Consider the following 18588-nt stretch of genomic DNA (forward strand, 5'->3'; position numbering starts at 1 on the left):
TTCCTCCGGGAGTTTCAGCACCACAGCCTGCGGACAGCGCCGCAGCAGGAGACTGTCCCTCTATTTTTTTTCTTTTTCCTTCTCCTTTTATTCCTCCTTCTGCTTTAATTCTGTATCAGAAACACTATTCCTTCAGTTTTAAAGTATTTTTCTTGCTCTCCCTCTTTGCTTTCTTCCTTCCACCCTTTTTTTTTCTACTGAATTCCCTTTTATGTTTAATAATGTTTTTCTCAGTTTCCCTTTGAGCCATTATGTTTGTTTTTCTTTTTTTAATGTCCTTTTCTTCTTCCTTCATCCCTTCCTTTTTACCTTCTATTTTTATTTTCCTTATTTCCTCCCTCCTTAATTATTTCTTTCTTTCCTTCTTTCTTTCTTTTTCCTGTGTTTTGGAACTGAACTCACTGTAAGACACAGAGTGGTTCTGAAACTGCCGCTGGTTCTGGAGGTGGAGGTTCAGACCACTCCCCGAGCCGTTGACCTCTCCACAGGTCGGGTTCAGTCTGTGACATTTACTCCTCCCCACTAAAGACCCCACCCACCACACGACCTGCTCACCCCACTCAGCATCACACACACACACACACACACACACACATGCACAACATTACCTGATCTAACACAGACTGCACACCAACCTATCGACTCTCATCAGGTTTGTTTCTAATAAAGTGGCCAGGGAGTGGAAGCACAAGATAAAGTCCTGTGTTTTTTAGACTATAAGGCGCACTAAAAATTATTTAATTTTCCCAAAAATCCTCAGTGCGCTTTATGTATGATTTTTTACCAGTCAGGTTGTAAGAAGCAGTAAAGCCACTCTGCCAAATTGCAGCGTTATTCAAGAGTTTCAGTTTAGTTCTAGTTCAGTTTAGTAGCATTAGCATTAGCCACTAACCACTATTTCCCCGTTTAGAGGTGAGTATTATAAGCCTGCTCCTAACTCCGACTAGCACTGCTGGAGTAGTATTAGCATAACCCGTTAACCACACTCGCTATCCCCCCGTTCAGAGGAAAGTATTATCTGCCTGTAGCTTGCTATTAATACTGGCTAGAAATGCTGGATTAGCATTGGCATTACCCACTAACCACGCTCACTATTACCCTGTTCAGAAGGGAATATTATCAGCCTGTAGCCTGCTTTTAATCCCAGCTAGCACTGATAGAGTAGCATTAGCCTTACCCACTAGTTGCACTCGCTATTCCACATTCAGATGTGAGTATTTTTGGCCTGTTGCCTGCTCCTAACCCCGGGTAGTACTGCTGGAGTAGCATTAGCATGCGCTCGCTATTACCCTGTTCAGAGAGAAGTATTATCTGCCTGTTGCCTGCTCCTAACCCCAGCTAGCACTGCTGAAGCAGCATTAGCATTACCAGCACTCTTTTGCTATTTCCCCATTCAGAGGGGAGTATTATCGGCCTGTAGCCTACTCCTAACCACAGGTAGCACTGCTGGAGTATTATTAGCATTACCCGCTAACCACGCTCCCTATTTCACTGTTCAGAGGGGACTATTATCAGCCTGTAGCCTGCTCTTAATACTGGCTAGAAATGCTCAGCATTAGCATTAGCATTACCCGCTAAGCACGCTCGCTATTTTTCCACTCAGAGGTGAGTATTATCAGCCTGTAGCTTGCTCCTAACCCTGGCTAGCTCTGCTGGAGCAGCATTAGCCTTACCCGCTAAGAATGCTCGCTATTTTTCCACTCAGAGGTAAGTATTATCAGCCTGTAGCCTGCTCCTAACCCTGGCTAGCACTGCTAGAGTAGCCTTAGCATTACCGGCTAAAAACCCTCGCTATTTTCCCGTTCAGAGGTGAGTATTATCAGCATGTAGCCTGCTCCTAACCCCTTTTTTATTACAGTTTTGTTTACTTAGCTTAGCTTAGCTTTACTTAACTTAGTTTAGCTTTTCTTAACTTAGTTAGCTACGCCCCTCCCCCACCACCACCACCAACCAGTGGTGAGACCTGCTGAATTTGAAGTTCTTTATAGTGTCTCTTAAATAGTGCGTCATATAATCCATAGCGCTTTATGTATAAAAATAGAGCAGAAAATATACATTCACTGGTAGTGCGCCTTATAATCCGGTGCACCTTATAGTGTGAAAGATATGGTAGGTGTTTCTGATAAAGTGGCCAAGTTTAAAGAACATGCTTATTTATTAATCGAATGGTTCTGTAGTACTCAGAGTTTATATATGATGTATAAAATAAAATATTCCATTGGTTCTGCCAGGTCAATCAGTCCAGGTACCGCTACGTAAACAGAATTAAGGGGGATCAGGAGGTTAATAGAGATAATAATAGAATATACAGATGAAATTAAATCAGGTTGACCGGGTTCAGCTCAAGTAGTGTTCTCTATCAGCAGCTGATGGTAGGGCTGAGCTGAGTGGAGCTCCTGATCTGCAGATAGAAAACGTACAGGTTCCCAATAGATCAACCAGCACCATTTAATATCAGCATACAAAATACTGTGTATAAAGAAAGAGGATAATACTGAACCTGCCTGAGACCCAGAAGACCCTAAAATGACACAGTCACACCTGTTATAATTTAGATTTCTGCATATTTGAGACATACAGTAGCATTATATTTCAATATTTTTATTTTTTTTCCTACACTGTAAATAAATACTGAACTTATCCAGTCTACGAAGAAACCCATAAAGAATCATGTAGTAACTGAAAAGTGAAAAACAAACCAAAATACTTTGTAAAGCATCTTGTGGTTAACTTGTGGTTTCTGAGGCTGGTAATTCTGATCCTGGGCAACAGAGATAACTCTTGCTCTTCCTTTTACTAAGGCGGTCCTGATGAGTGCCAGTTCCATCATTATGTTTTTTGATGGTTTTTGCGACTGCACTTTAGGATACCTTTAAAGTTTTTTAAATGTTTCAGATTGAAGTTAAAATAAATATGCTTAAAATATATATAAATACCTCTTCACAACTTTACAACTGATGCTCTCAAACACTTTAAGTAATTAAATATTAAATTCAGCACAGCTGTTAACTGAAAGCAAATCCAGGTCAGCTAAGCAAGAAATGCTACTTAATATATAAATAATTTCTAGTTGTTTTACACCTTTTTGTTTATAGAACAAATGTTCCATTAAACATTCTCATAGTTTGAATGACTTTATTATTAATCAAATTTGAAGTGTGTCCAAACTTTGACTGGTCCTCTCAGTGCATGCCAAGCTTTGCAAGATCAGAAATTCAGAATAAAAGGATGTTATAAAACACTATTATTTTAGAACTGTGCTTTAAATTCATTTGATTTTTATAAAACAGGCTCTTTTATTCCGTTTGGTAAGGCAGTAGAAGTGTAAGTGTGGAGTTTGAGCAGCTGACCCGAGAGAGTGTCCACACACTTCAGTGTTTGAGGAGAATTAGCCGTGTGAAACGTGCAGCCGTGCTAATTACCAGAGCAAAGATCATTAGCCTGTCAGGAATTATTCAAACCAGCCCGGCTCCTTCCACGAGTCCAGAGCGCTGAGAGAGAGATTAGCTTCAGCAGGAGCAGCCGAACAAAGCCTTTATGGATAAAACATGGAGAAATTGAACCTACTAAAGATTTAACCGACATAGCAACACCCTAGCAACCCCTGAAATGCTCAAGCAACCACCCTGAGGCAAGAAGACATTCTCATGATTTGCTGGTTTGCTACAGAGAAGGAAATCATTATTTGATCCCTTGCTGATTTTGTAAGTTTGCCCACTGACAAAAACATGAACAGTCTATTATTTTAAGGGTAGGTTAATTTTAGTAGTGATAAATAAAATATCAAAAATAAAATACAGAAAATCTCATTTTAATAAATTATATACACTTATCTGCATTTTTACAGAGAGAAATAAGTATATGATCCACAGACAGCTGTCTTAAACTCCTGTCCACAAACTCAATTAATCAGTCAGACTCTAACCTCTACAACATGGGCAAGACCAAATAGCTCTATAAGGATGTCAGGGACAAGATCTGGAATGGGCTACAAAACCATAAGTAAGACGCTGGATGACAAGGAGACAACTGTTGGTGCAATAGCAAGAAAATGGAAGAAATACAAAATGACTGTCAATTGACACCGATCTGGGGCTCCATGCAAAATCTCACCTCATGGGGTCTCCTTGATCATGAGAAGCCTAAAACTACACGGGGGTGTTGTATTCTTTTCTTGGTGCTTACTTCTGTCTTCTTAACCACACATTTAGATTTCTCTAAATGGGTCAGTGAAGCAGTGAAGAGAACACTAGATCTTCTTGACGTCTGCTGACGTCTGCTGTTCAACAACGTACCAGTTCTTGTAGATGTAGATTGCAGAAGAAAGGAGTCTCAGAGATCGTTATTGCAGGAAGATGGTAGCTTTATTCGGATAGTTGTTTAAAGCATGGACACTGAGACAAGCATGGTCCAGCCTTAGTACAGCCTTACGGCTGTCCAGCAGCTCTCCCAGCCAGCTCACCTCCAACACCAACGCCGTCTCTCTCTCTAACTCATTCACACACATTGGCTAAATAGTGTTTAGACATGGGGGAGGTGTACCAGAAACAAAGGACCTTCAACCATCAGTCCCAAAAACAGATGTCTTGCTCTGTTAAGGAGTTTTGACCTTTGCCCCATGCTCCTAACCATAGGTTATTATTACCCAGCTTGACACCTGGCACCGCTATGTCTGGTCTAAAGATTGCTTACAGGGTAAACTGACATGCTTACACTGGTAAACTAACACAAGAACTAATTAACAATGATTAAAAAATTATATTCATTACATCAGGGGGAACTTGTTAATGATCTCAAGGCAGCTGGGACCACAGTCACAAAGAAATCCATTGGTAACACATCATAACACATAAAGGTTAAAAATCCTGCAGTGCCTAGAAGGTCCTCCTGCTCAAAAAGACACATGTGCAGTCCTGTCTGAAACTTGCTAATGAACCCCATGGGGGACTCTGAGAGTGATTGGGAGAAGGTGCTTGGGTTAGATGAGAGTGAGTTCTTTGCTATTAACTCAACTGGAGGAAAAGAAATGCTGACTGTAACTCAAGGAACACCGTTCCCACTGTCAAGCATGAAGGTGGGAATGTTATATTTTGAGGTGTTTCTCTGCTACGGACACAGAACTACTTCACCGCATCAATGAGAGAACGGATGGAGCCCTATCTGTATCTTAAAATCCTAAGTGGTGAACTTCTTTAAATGGGTCGTGGCTGGGTCTTCCAGCATGACAATGACCCAAAGCATACAGCCAAGGCAACAAAGGTTTAAAAAGAGGCACATTAAGGTCATGGAGTGGTCTAGCCAGTCTCCAGATCTTAATCTCATGGAAAAGTTATGGAGGGAGCTGAAGCAAGTTGCCAAGTGACAGCTTCAGAATGTTAATCATTTTCAGATGATCTGCAAAAAGGACTGGACCAAAATTCCTTCTGTCACCAGCATGCTAACTCTACAGTATTGATGTTGGATAAGGAAAGTTATCTGCATGATAACTCTATTCAATCCAATTCAATTTAATTCAAACCATAAGCAAGACGCTGGTTGAGAAGGAAATACCAAATGACTGTCAGTTGACATCGATCAGTGGCTCCATGCAAAATCTCACCTCATGGGGTCTCCTTGATCATAAGACAGGTGAGAGAACAGCCTAAAACTACACAGGGGGGAATTTTAATGATCTCAAGGCAGCTGGGACCACAGTCACCAAGAAAACCATTGGTAACATGTTAAGATTTTGGAAACACAGAGATTCAACTCCCTATATACGTTTAATATGGGATTAAGGTCTAGGGGACTGGCTAGGCCACTCCATGACCTTAACGTGCTTCTTTTTAAGCCACCCCTTTGTTGTCTTGGCTGTATGTTTTGGGTCATTGTCATGATGGAAGACCCGGCCACAAACCATTTTTAATGTCCTGGTGGAAGAAAGGAAGTTGTCAGTACATGGCTCCATCTGTTCTCTCATTGATTGTTTAAAATCTACAGTATGATGTTTGGATGCCAAACATCCAAACCAATTGTACAACATTTTCTGGGATGCTAATGCTGTGGTAGCATTACTGTACAGAACAGGTCTCCAACATGTTAATGCCAACATAGCAATGCGGGAGTAGGCCAGTTGCCAGCATGCTAATACCATGACAGGTGAACGAGGTCCTTTGCAATAGTGCTGACACTGCAGTACTGATGTTGGCCTGTAGGCCTGTAGATAGCGTGAAATGAGGTCCAGGATGAGGCCCATCACCATAATAAAACTGCTGATAATTTTCTGATAACAGAGCCTGGATACTGGCATGCTAACTCCATAGTAGTGATGTTGAAGGAGGTAAGTTGTTGGCAGACTAACACTGTACTGTGGTCGTGATGTTGGACAAGCTTGTAGCATGCTAGCATGCTAATGCAAGGCCTGTATCCAGCATGCTAATCCTAGAGTTGTGCTGCTGGATAAGACCATTTGTCAGTACAAAACTTGTTTTCCATTTCTCATACACACCCTTTTTTTTATGAAATCAGGGCGTAAATTTGACACAACAGAAACTGTCACATAGCAACAGAGCGGAACCTAAGAAGTCATTGATCTAGAACTGAGAAGAACCTAGGAGGTGTTTCTAAATAATTAGCATGAGCATTTAGACTATATATGTCTTGGCTAGCAGTGGTTTCACCTTGCTGCACTGTGTGTGTGTGATATTAGCTCTTTAAGAGCTTTAGAACTATTAAAAACATATATACTCACTCAGCGGATATAGTAAAGTGGAGCTCATTATAAAAGTGTGAAGGAAATCTCTAGAAAAACATGGTTAATAGAAGTTAAGAGGAGACAGAAAGGCTGCGGATGGGTGTGATGAGTGTGATGTGTGAAGCTGTAGGATCTGTAAGTGAGATCATTTCCTGCAGGACGAGCAGCTTTAAAGAAAGGGCAGGACAGTAATTACGGCGCTGATGAGCCGGATCTCACATATCTCTGACTGCAGCCGGACTCCGGACAGGTCAGCCGGGAGTAATTGGCTGTTCTGAGTCAGAACCGGACCGGCGTTCCTCTGACAGCGAGGAGGCGGAGAACCCTGAACATCTCCTGACCTCTGACAGTTCTCCCAGCTAATTTAATACAACTGTCATTATATACCCTCAATATATAACCCACACATTATATACTCTTCAGATTTATTACTAATCTAAACACACTGCTCTCTCAATATATAACCCACACATTATATACTCTTCAGATTTATTACTAATCTAAACACACTGCTCTCTCAATATATAACCCACACATTATATACTCTTCAGATTTATTACTAATCTAAACACACTGCTCTCTCAATATATAACCCACACATTATATACTCTTCAGATTTATTACTAATCTAAACACACTGCTCTCTCAATATATAACCCACACATTATATACCCTTCAGATTTATTACTAATCTAAACACACTGCTCTCTCAATATATAACCCACACATTATATACTCTTCAGATTTATTACTAATCTAAACACACTGCTCTCTCAATATATAACCCACACATTATATACTCTTCAGATTTATTACTAATCTAAACACACTGCTCTCTCAATATATAACCCACACATTATATACCCTTCAGATTTATTACTAATCTAAACACATTGCTCTCGCAATATATAACCCACACATTATATACAGTGCCCTCCATAATTATTGGCACCCCTGGTTAAGATGTGTTCTTTAGCTTCTCATAAATTGAGTTTTGTTCAAAATAATATAGGACCACGATGGAAAAAAAAGTAAAGTCCAACCTTTAACTCAAGTAAATTTTAAGGGGGAAATAAAATCCCTGACTAAGAAATAATTATTCTTCATAAAATCACCTGTTCCACAATTATTGGCACCCCTAACAATTCTTAGGAAATACATTTAATAAAAGTATTTCTGTCACTTCTACAGTAGTTTACGAAGTTGATCAGAGTATGTAGGAACATTTAATTAGTAATTCACAACTTCCTGTTTCCCTGGGGTATAAATATGACGTGACACAGAGGCCATTTATCTTCAACATGGGAAAGACAAAGGAACATACCATTCAAGTGAGGCAGATGTGTGTTGACCTTCACAAGTCAGGCAATGGCTACAAGAAAAATCGCTACTCGCCTACACCTGTCCATATCTACTGTCAGAGGAATTATTAAGAAGTTTAAAACAACTGGAACAGTGGTAAACAAGCCTGGATGAGGACGCAAGTTTATTTTGCCACCACGCACAGTGAGGAGGATGATAAGAGAAATAAAAAGTTCTCCAAAGCTCACTGTTACAGAATTGCAACAAATGGTAGCTTCTTGGGGTCACAAAGTCTCCAAAACAACCATAAGGCGCTATCTACATGCCAACAAGCTGTTTGGGAGGCATGCACGGAAGAAACCATTTCTCACTCACAATCATAAACGCAAACGTTTGGAGTTTGCTAAGCGGTACTACGACTTCAACTGGGACCGTGTGCTTTGGTCAGATGAAACAAAGATAGAGCTTTTTGGCAACAAATGCTCTAAGTGGGTCTGGCGTAACACAAGAGCTGAGTATGCAGAAAAGCACCTCATGCCCACTGTGAAATACGGCGGGGGATCAGTGATGCTGTGGGCCTGTTTCTCTTCTAAAGGCCCTGGGAACCTTGTTAGGGTGCATGGCATCATGAATGCTCTAAAATACCAGGACATTTTAAAACAAAATCTGGTGGCTTCTGCCCGAAAGCTGAAGATGGGTCGTCACTGGGTCTTTCAGCAAGATAATGACCCTAAACATGTGGCCAAATCTACACAGAAATGGTTCACCGCACACAGAATCAAGCTCCTCCCATGGCCATCTCAGTCCCCAGACCTCAACCCCATTGAAAACCTGTGGGGTGAGCTGAAGAGGAGAGTGCAGAGGAGAGGACCCAGGTCGTTGGATGATTTAGAGAGAATGTGCAAAGAGGAATGGTCAAAGATCCCTCTTTCTGTATTCTCCCATCTTGTGAAACATTACAGGAGAAGATTAGGTGCTGTTTTGTTGGCAAAAGGGGGTTGTACAAAGTATTAACATCAGGGGTGCTAATAATTGTGGCACACATGATTTGATGTTAAATAATTATTTCTTAATGTGGGATTTTTTTCCTACTGAATAAATTCACTTGAGTTAAAGGTTGTATTTTACTCTTTTTTTCCATCGTGGTCCTATATTATTTTGAACAAAACTCAATTTATGAGAAGCTAAAGAACACATCTTAACCAGGGGTGCCAATAATTATGGAGGGCACTGTACCCTTTAGATTTATTTCTAATCTAAATGCACTGCTCTGTTAATATATAACCCACACATTATATACTCTTCAGATTTATTACTAATCTAAACACAGTGCTCTCTTAGTATATACCTTCAGATTTATTACTAATCTAAACACACTGCTCTCTTAGTATATACCCTTCAGATTTATTACTAATCTAAACACACTGCTCTCTCAATATATAACCCACACATTATATACTCTTCAGATTTATTACTAATCTAAACACACTGCTCTCTCAATATATAACCCACACATTATATACTCTTCAGATTTATTACTAATCTAAACACACTGCTCTCTCAATATATAACCCACACATTATATACTCTTCAGATTTATTACTAATCTAAACACAGTGCTCTCTTAGTATATACCTTCAGATTTATTACTAATCTAAACACACTGCTCTCTCAATATATAACCCACACATTATATACTCTTCAGATTTATTACTAATCTAAACGCACTGCTCTCTCAATATATACCCACACATTATATACCCTTTAGATTTATTACAAATCTAAACGCACTACTCTCACAATACATAACAATACATAACAATACTATTGTACATATTTAGCAGTCTGTTTAAGTTACTAAACCCTTCAATGTCTGCTCAGTGTTGTGGTAGGGTACATTGTAGTAACTGTATTATTATAATCTTATTAAACAAGATTTGACTATCTAATTTCCACAACCCAGGTTGCCAGTAAATATTAGCAATGCGTTTGATAGACGGAGACAGAAATGGAACTTAGTGCTCAGAAGGATTACAAGACCGATGCTGAACTGTTAATTTCATCTAAACAGGTTAGCACTAAGCTTCATCCATATCTAGCTAGCTCATTTATCATTTATCAAGGATGGGCATTTTCATTTGAAGCATTTCAACATTTAATTCTCACAATATTTATACTTAGCATGTATAAGAGTTAAGTAATCTAGACTAATGCTGGCTACAACTGTCATGCTACAATATGCTAATGTGAACTGAGCTGTTTACTAGCCAGATTTCAGTCACCCACCACTGTATGCATTATACAGTAATGACTGTATATTTAGCACTGCTGTATTAGCATTAGCCAGTCTGCTGAAGGGTAATTCCCTCCATGGTATTTATTTCCGCAACGGCTAAACTCAAACCCACAACCCCCCACCCCCCACCGAGGCTGCTCAGGGTCATCCCCGGAGTCGAGGCTAAAGTAGGCTGAGCTTCGTGTTAGCAATATTCTCGGGCCTCCAGCCGGCGAGCTGCAAATACCAACAGCTAATTAATGGCTGTTTGCGCTGTTTACGACTTCGCCCGCCTGAGTTTATACAAACGAGCTGTTCTTACATCTGCCTCCTCTAGAGCTCCATAACACAGCCCATTCCCTCCGGAAACAGCGGCTATTTTTAGATATACACTGAGTTACACAGATCCATATTACAATTAGAATAGAAGCTGTATCTGTAACGTGTAGATGTCCCAATATTTATGATTACACATTGTACCGTGTTGGTAGTGATGGTAAATTTTTCAAACAATTTTTCTAACATAATATTAGTGAACTGTTTTATTTTATAATATTCTAATAATTTGACTCATCTAATTTTAGTACATATGTAATTTTATGTGAAAGACTTCTATATCTACATTTACGTAAAATAAACACTTTTACACTTTCTTTTTGTTTTATTTCTTATTTTTTTCCCTATTTTTTCCCCAATTTACACGACTAATTACCCAATCCACTCACTTGGACTCCCCTTATCACTAGTGATGCCCCAACAACAGAAGGGTGAAGACTAGCACATGCCTCCTCCGATACATGTGAAGTTAGCCACCGCCTCTTTTTGTACTGCTGCTACTGATGCAGCATTGCAGAGTAGCATCACAGTGCACTCAGAGCTAAATGCAGTGGTTCAGATACATCAGCTCACAGACGCCTCGTGCTAATCGACATCACCCTTTGGAGTGATGTGTGGACAGAGGTGGAAAAGGTACAGAAAAATTGTAATTAATTAAAAGTACCTTTACTTTGCAAAAATTCTACTCGAGTAAAAGTAAAAAGTACTCAATTTAAAATGTACTTTGAGTAAAAGTTACATAGTTACTTTTAATTATTTGATGTAAAAAAGTACAACAAATCATTAATTAAAATGTTTTTATAAACTATTATTCCACCTAATAATTTTATTTAGACCTTTCAGGCAGTATTTGTTCATACCACACCATAAAACATTTTTAGAACAAGTGGCATAGGTTTCTATGATCTTTGATCTTTGATTCTATGACATGGAAGTTTTGAAAGCTTTTTTATTTAAACAATTGTGGTTTTTTCCAGCATTTTATTTTTTACTCAGTAAAGGGGAGTTTTCCAATGTAGCCAAGTAAATTACTTGTGTCAAAATGTACTTAAGTAAAAGTAAAATTACCTATCTTAAAAAATACTTTAAAAATGACAAATTACTCATAAAATCTACTCAATTACAGGAACTTGAGTAAATATAATTAATTACTTTCCACCTCTGTGTGTGGAGAGAGTGCCACCTACCCATCTAGAGGGAGCAAGGCCAATTGTGCTCTCTCAGGGCTCTGGTAGCTGATGGTCAACTACATAAAGAGGATTCGAACCCACTTTCACACTTTCAAGGTTGTATGTGCAAAAGTGCTGTGTGGGAGAAATTTCCATAAACTAAATTTTCACATCTCTTAGTCTTTTAGTCTCTTAGTAAATTTTTCTAATTAAATGCTAATTCACACTTACTGTACTTTACGCTCACTGAAGTGCTGTATATTTTATGCTTACTGTGCGTCTGATACCAAACATGTCCTGACTAATAGACTGAAACTGGGGTGAGAGGTCAATCATGACAACGTAATTTTTGGCCTTTAAGAGTGCAGAGTCATGCTAAGTATGGATACGATGCTATGTGCTGTAGGCACATGTCATTAGCATATATTAGCACAGGCTAATTCTTTAACTGAGATGCTTCTGAGAAATTTGAGCCAACCAGAGCGAAACTCCTGGACCCGCAGAGCCCTGATGAGCTTCTTAAGAGTCTCTTCATCAGGATGAAGAAGCTACGGCTAATTAGCTCCTCGGTGAACAATGCCAACAAGGTCACGGGGTCAACGGCCATAGAGCAGGAATCCTGAAAGCTGGCCACTTTACAGACTGGGCCAGTGGTGATTACTCCCATTCCTCATGACCTCGTGTCCGTCTGTGTGTTTTGTTCTGGTCCGTCAGGCCCGATCCAAAGCGCACGCTAATTGCCTAGAATATTATGGGCTGGGCAGGTGTGCTGGACTGGGGAGAACATTTACCTACCAACCTAGCCTTGTTATAATACACTATATATGTCCAGATGTTTGTGGACACCACTTCTAATGAATCCATTAATGTACTGTAGAGAAAAACTGCTAATACTATAGGACTCTCTGATGCAGGTAAATAAACTTAACCAGGCTCCATGCACAGGTCTTATGCCAGGCAAGGCTTAAATGGGTATTTTGTTGATTGTTGGATAAAGTGGGGTATTGAGCACAATGTCCAAAATCCTCTGATCCTGACATCTAAATAAAATCTAGTAGAGAGTCTTTTCTGGACAGTAGAGACAGTTGCTTTTTTTAATACATTTAATTTTAGTGGAAAAGTGAATCATAAGCTGGTGTCATAATACTTTTGTCCATAAACTGTGCTTTACATTGTGTTATTGCTGCATTACGAATGTTATTAGTCTGGTAGTTTCTCTCAAAAAGATAATAGGTCCAATATTTAAACAGTGATTCTGTCAACGTGTGCATTAAAACTAAAAGTGTGCAGTTTAATTTTATTTTAATCATGTTATATGTTTGGGTTGGAGGGGTGTGCACAGTAGCAAAATGATGAATATAATAAATGTACAAATACTAATGTAACTATCGTATTTTTTGCACTATAGAACGCAGTCAAAATACATTAATTTTCCAAAAATTATCTGTGCGCCTTATGTATGAATTTTACTGGTCAGGTTGCAGTAAAGCCACTCTGCTGAAGTGCATCATTATACAGTAGTTTCAGTTTAGATCTCCGGCAGTATTAGCAGAGGTGATAAAAATACAGAAAAATTTTAACTTTGCTAAAATCTACTCAAGTAAAAGTACCCATCTAAAAATCTAAAGGAAAAGTAAAAAAGTACTCAATTTAAAATGTACTTTGAGTTACTTTTATTTATTTATTGTAAAAATGTACAAATTATAATTTGAACCTCTGGACCTTTTAGGCAGTATAATAGACCACCCCATAAACATGTTTTGAGAACAAGTGGCATAGGTTTCTATGATTAATTTTTTTCTTTACTGTTAAAAATTATGGTTATATAGGTGACAATAAACTGTATTTTTATAGTTTTACAGTTCATTATTATTTATTTTTTAACTTGCCATTGCTCTGCTGCTATTTACATGTGTTTTTTTACATTCAAGCAGATTGTTTCATGTCTCCAATAAAAACGTAAGGAAATATAATTAAAAACATGAAATCATACAAAAAAACTGTTGGTCGGTGCATGCGCAGTGCTGTAAAGAAGCACATATCGATGGGTGGCATAACTTGACAGAACACCGGTCCCCCTGAGCTGCTATTAAATCACAGTAATGTGAGTAAATGTAATTAGTTACTTTCCACATCTAGTATTAGCATTTCCCGCTAAGCACTAGCCATTTGGCTGTTTAGAGGTGAGTATTTTTGGCCTGTAGCCAGCTTCAACCCCCGGCTAGCACTGCTGGAGCAGCATTTGCATTACCCGCTAACTGTGCTAGCCATTTGGCCATTTAGAGGTAAGTATTATTGACCTGTAGTCTGCACACTTCCTGTATTAAAACAAGCTTTATGGGACACACCACAAGCCGATATTACGCTGGATTACCAGAACACTTTACTGCAACAGGGTTCCTCAGTGTAGTGCTGTCAGGGAGCAGTTGGGCGGCATTAGCGGTTAGCCGCTAAGGCTAATGCTCCAGCCTCAGTGGAAATCTGGTAATCTAAGCTTACTGTAAAAAAACAGAAGCTCTTTATGCACCCAAATGAATGATTTTCAGGAAAGAAATCTGTGTAGATTAATATTTAGCGCTGGTTTGACTTTTTTTTTACAGCTCGCCAGTCCTTATAATCCTTATAATCCATAGTGCAAAAATATGGTAGTTTGTGTTATCATTATTGTTAATTATATTATTATTATTATTATTATTAGTAGTAGTAGTAGTAGTAATAGTATGCTCCAGTCATCACCAGGTAAACAAATCATGTATGGTCATAAGTATTGGGACATCCGTACATTACAACCAGAAGGGCTTTTATGACGCCTCAAACTAAAGTCATAAATATTACATTGGAATGATGGTTCTCCACCCATCATCCAACTTCCTGAACATCAAATGCAATCAAATTCTCTCAGCATTGCTAAATTAAATTTAGAATCTAGTAAAATGACCAGTCTGGACAGTAGGGGCAGTTACTCAAACTCCAAATGCAGGATAAACTTTTTTTAATACCCTTGATTTCTGAAGAAACAGTGAATAATGAGCAGCAGTGCCAGTAGTAAAGACACATACAGTTTAATTCAAAAAATGAAGTCCACAGTCTCAGCTAATAAACACGGATCTAAGCAGCTAGTAAATGAGCCTGTGTAGCAGTTTTTTTTTTTAACAATAATAATAATAATAATAATAATAATAATAATAGTAATAAAAGTAGTAGAAATAGTGGCTGATGTCATTCCCGACATGCAAATTGTTGGAAAAGCATTGTGGGAGTCAGTGTAGTGGGAGCTGTGGTCATTTTATAAAGAGCTCTTTAAATGTCATCTTCATGTTGCGGGACGGTCGGGTTCTAGACGGGGTGTAATTAGAAACACGAGTTGTTCTGTAGCATTTAGCGACAGCTACGTTAAAAACCACGTTAAAAACAGAGGTTACCAAAGTGCAGCCAGACTCGTAATCAAGGAGTTGCTCTTCAGAGTAGTTAGGAATGACCTGTAAAACGAGGGGGAAGCACTAGAGTCAGCGTTTACACACTTCATACAACAGGTCAACAACATCCATCAACCACGAGCTTCAGGAGTGGAGGAGACAAGGAGCTCCAGCAGACAATCAGACTATGAACAATAACTGTCTCCAGGTCATTATCAGAATACTGTGCCTTTTGGCCCTTAAAACCTTTAACAAAATTATGAATTACAAAATATTTTTAATTCTTTTGATAATTTATCATACTTATAATTAGGGCTGTCAGCAGTATTTTTTATTGTGTTAATATTTTTTAAGAGTAAAATAAACACATGACAAAGTACAGAGAGCCTACACACAGACACACACACACACACAGCCGCCGGCAAGTTTCCTCTCTCCAGATTGTTAAGTGTGGAATATGGAGCTACACTAACGTTTATTCATTCTCTGTTCTCTGTTAAACTCAGTAACTCAGCACATTAAAAATATTCTCATATAAAAACCATCAAAACTACACAGAGATATTGTAATGCAGTAGAAAACACCTGACTATTATTACTCCCTCTCAACAACACAGTTAATACCAGATTGACTCTATAATAATAATAATAATAATAATAATAAATATAAATAAATAAATAACAATAATATTAATAAGAAAACGAAGAAGAAGAAGAAGAAGAAGAAGAAGAAGAAGAATTGTTCCTTGTGACCTTTTGTTCTTCTCCTCTTCTGTTTCAAAGATACATTTTAATTTTCTAAGATTATTTTAATTAGTGGGATATTTTACTTTAGGCAGGGTGGACAGATTTTTGACAGATTTTTAAGTTTTTAAGCTTAGTGTGGAGACACTATAAGAAATATTAAGTAACATTATTATTTATATTATATAATTTATTATATTATTAATGGCTGAACATCCCCTGAAAATAAATCAGTATGAAGATTGTATGAAGATGAAGACAGTTACAGAAATTTTAGACAGATTTTAAACTAACTGGAGGAAATAAGAAGGGGGTTGTGCTGAAATCCGACTACCCTTGGTGTGCAGGTGCATCATGCAGCAGTATGATCACAAACGCTTAGACACCAAACGTTTAGGGAATTAATTTTCTGTCAGAATTCTGTCAGAGCTTTAGTGTGGAGACTACACTCAGTGGTCAGGAGAAGCTGGAGGAGGGGACGCAGGGGGTCTCCAGTGTATAGCAGGGACACAAAGACCCCGCTCAGCCCCTCCTCCTCCTCTGGAGGCGAGAGTGATTGCACCGGCCGGATTATAAACCCAGCAGCTCCCCCGACACTTATTTCCACATCATGTCCTGGCCGGAGTCCTAAGAGCTGCTGGGGGGGTCAGATTGCTGCTCGTTATTTTCGGCCAGTGTTGACAGTCCTAATTGCGTAGTGTCTGGCAGTCGGCTGCAGTGTGTGCTGTGTTTTCTGTCCTCAGCGCGACGCAAAACGACCCCCAGAGACTCATCTTAACATCCCAAAACCTCACTGACTGAGACTAGCAGGACTGAGGACATCTCTTCTGCCTGCTGAAGCTCCTGAGTTGGACAATGAAACTGAAACTGGTCATTTTGTCATTTTAGTGTGGGAGGTTTCTTGGCTAAATAATGGCTAAATCTTCATTAATTGCACATTGCAGCAGTAAGAACAGAGTGTGAAGGTTTAATTAGCAGGGTAAGAGCACAGTTTTACTCAAAATATTGCAATGCACACAACATTATGTGACATTAAAGACATATCAAGTCTTTGTGATGTATCAAGAGCCACGGTGTCCAGGGTAATGTCAGCATATCACCAAGAGGAATGAACCACATCCAACAGGATTAACTGTGGATGCAAGAGAAAGCTGTCTGAAAGGGATGTTCGGGTGCTAACCTGGATTGTATCCAAAAAACAGAAAACCATGGCTGCCCAAATCACAAGAGAATTCAGTGTGCACCTCAACTCTCCTGTTTCCACCAGAACTTTCCGTCAGAACAATACATTTTTTGTGGTCTAAAACCACGTGTTTCAGATTCATTGTCCAACCCCTGCATATTAAGGGCTGTGAAAAAGTTTTGCTTTGTCATTCATACATTATTCAGATGATCAAACTTTAAGATAAACTGAGTGAATATAAAATGTTTTTAAATGATCATTTAATTTTTTCAGGGACAAGCTATCCAAAAATATCTGGCCATTTTTGGAAATGTGCTGAGTTCAATTTCACTACTAACTACAACCAGGCCTGATTACTGCCAAACCTGTGGAATCAATAAATCACTTAAGTAGATCTATCTTGACCACATGAAGCAGCTAAAATATCTCAAAAAGCAACACATTATGCCCTGATCTGAAGAAATAAGATCAGTGAGAGCTCTTATTCACAAATAGAGAAAACACAGAACACTGGTGAACCTTCCCAGGAGTGACCGGCCTACAAAATTACTCCAAAAGGGCATGAATAACTCATCCAGAAAGTCCCAAAAGAACCCAGTCTCACTCGTCTCAATTAAGGTCAATGTTATTGATTCATTAACAAGAAAGAGACTGGGTAAATATGTTGGTCTGGGCCTAGAACCATGAATTCTGTTCTCTACCAGAAAATTCTGAAACAAAATGCCCACCTATCATTTTGGTACCTTTCGCTCAGGTGTACTTAGGTTCTGCAGCTCTTATGATCTAAAGCAAACCAAAAAGTTTGTAGTGGCCTAATCAAAATCTGATGCTGTGGCATGATCTTAAGCAGGCTGTCCATACTGGAAACCATGCAATGTGGCTAAATTAAAATAATCCTGCAAAGAAGAGTGCACCAAAATCATTGCTGTTATCAGTAAAGCTTGATTGCAGTTGTTGCTGCCAAGGTGGTACAACCAATTGGGCAAAGGGCCATGTTGATTAGGATTGATTTTTAGCCTTATATAAATAAATGAAATAATCATTTAAAAATGACTTTTTTTCAGCCTCTAAGAAAGCATGTGGACGAGCATAGTCCTGTTAGAGTAGCTCACTGCAGGGTGTATTCAGAAAAAGAAGGACCACTGGTTGCAGGAACTGCATTATTATAACAAAAGTGTCTGTAATGAAGAAGAAAGGTGATCTGTTGTTGTTTGAAATAGCTGTGGTTGCTGCTTCCTGTAGTGTAATCGTGACTTCCTGTGCTGGAGCTGGGCTGAGGGGTTGGCATGGCTGTAGATGGACAGATTTTAGCCGGGTGGTCCAACACTATTCTGCAGAGTCTGGTGCCCACTAGAAGAGAACTGGAGCTTTAGAGGATCCAACAGAGTTCTGAGAGAAGATAAGCAATCTGTCACTCTACCATCCACTCTC

General features: G+C 39.0%; 2 protein-coding genes across 4 annotated transcripts in view; one reads left to right on the plus strand and one right to left on the minus strand.

Moving 5' to 3' along the window:
* rps16 (ribosomal protein S16) overlaps positions 1–18588 on the plus strand; it is a 1145183-nt gene that overhangs the window by 536848 nt on the left and 589747 nt on the right. The window lies entirely within an intron of this gene.
* syt1a (synaptotagmin Ia) overlaps positions 1–18588 on the minus strand; it is a 409759-nt gene that overhangs the window by 275504 nt on the left and 115667 nt on the right. The gene's annotated exons all lie outside the window — the stretch shown is intronic.

Source organism: Astyanax mexicanus, chromosome 2 (genome assembly GCF_023375975.1).
Source record: "Astyanax mexicanus isolate ESR-SI-001 chromosome 2, AstMex3_surface, whole genome shotgun sequence".
NCBI classification, from domain to species: domain Eukaryota; kingdom Metazoa; phylum Chordata; class Actinopteri; order Characiformes; family Acestrorhamphidae; genus Astyanax; species Astyanax mexicanus.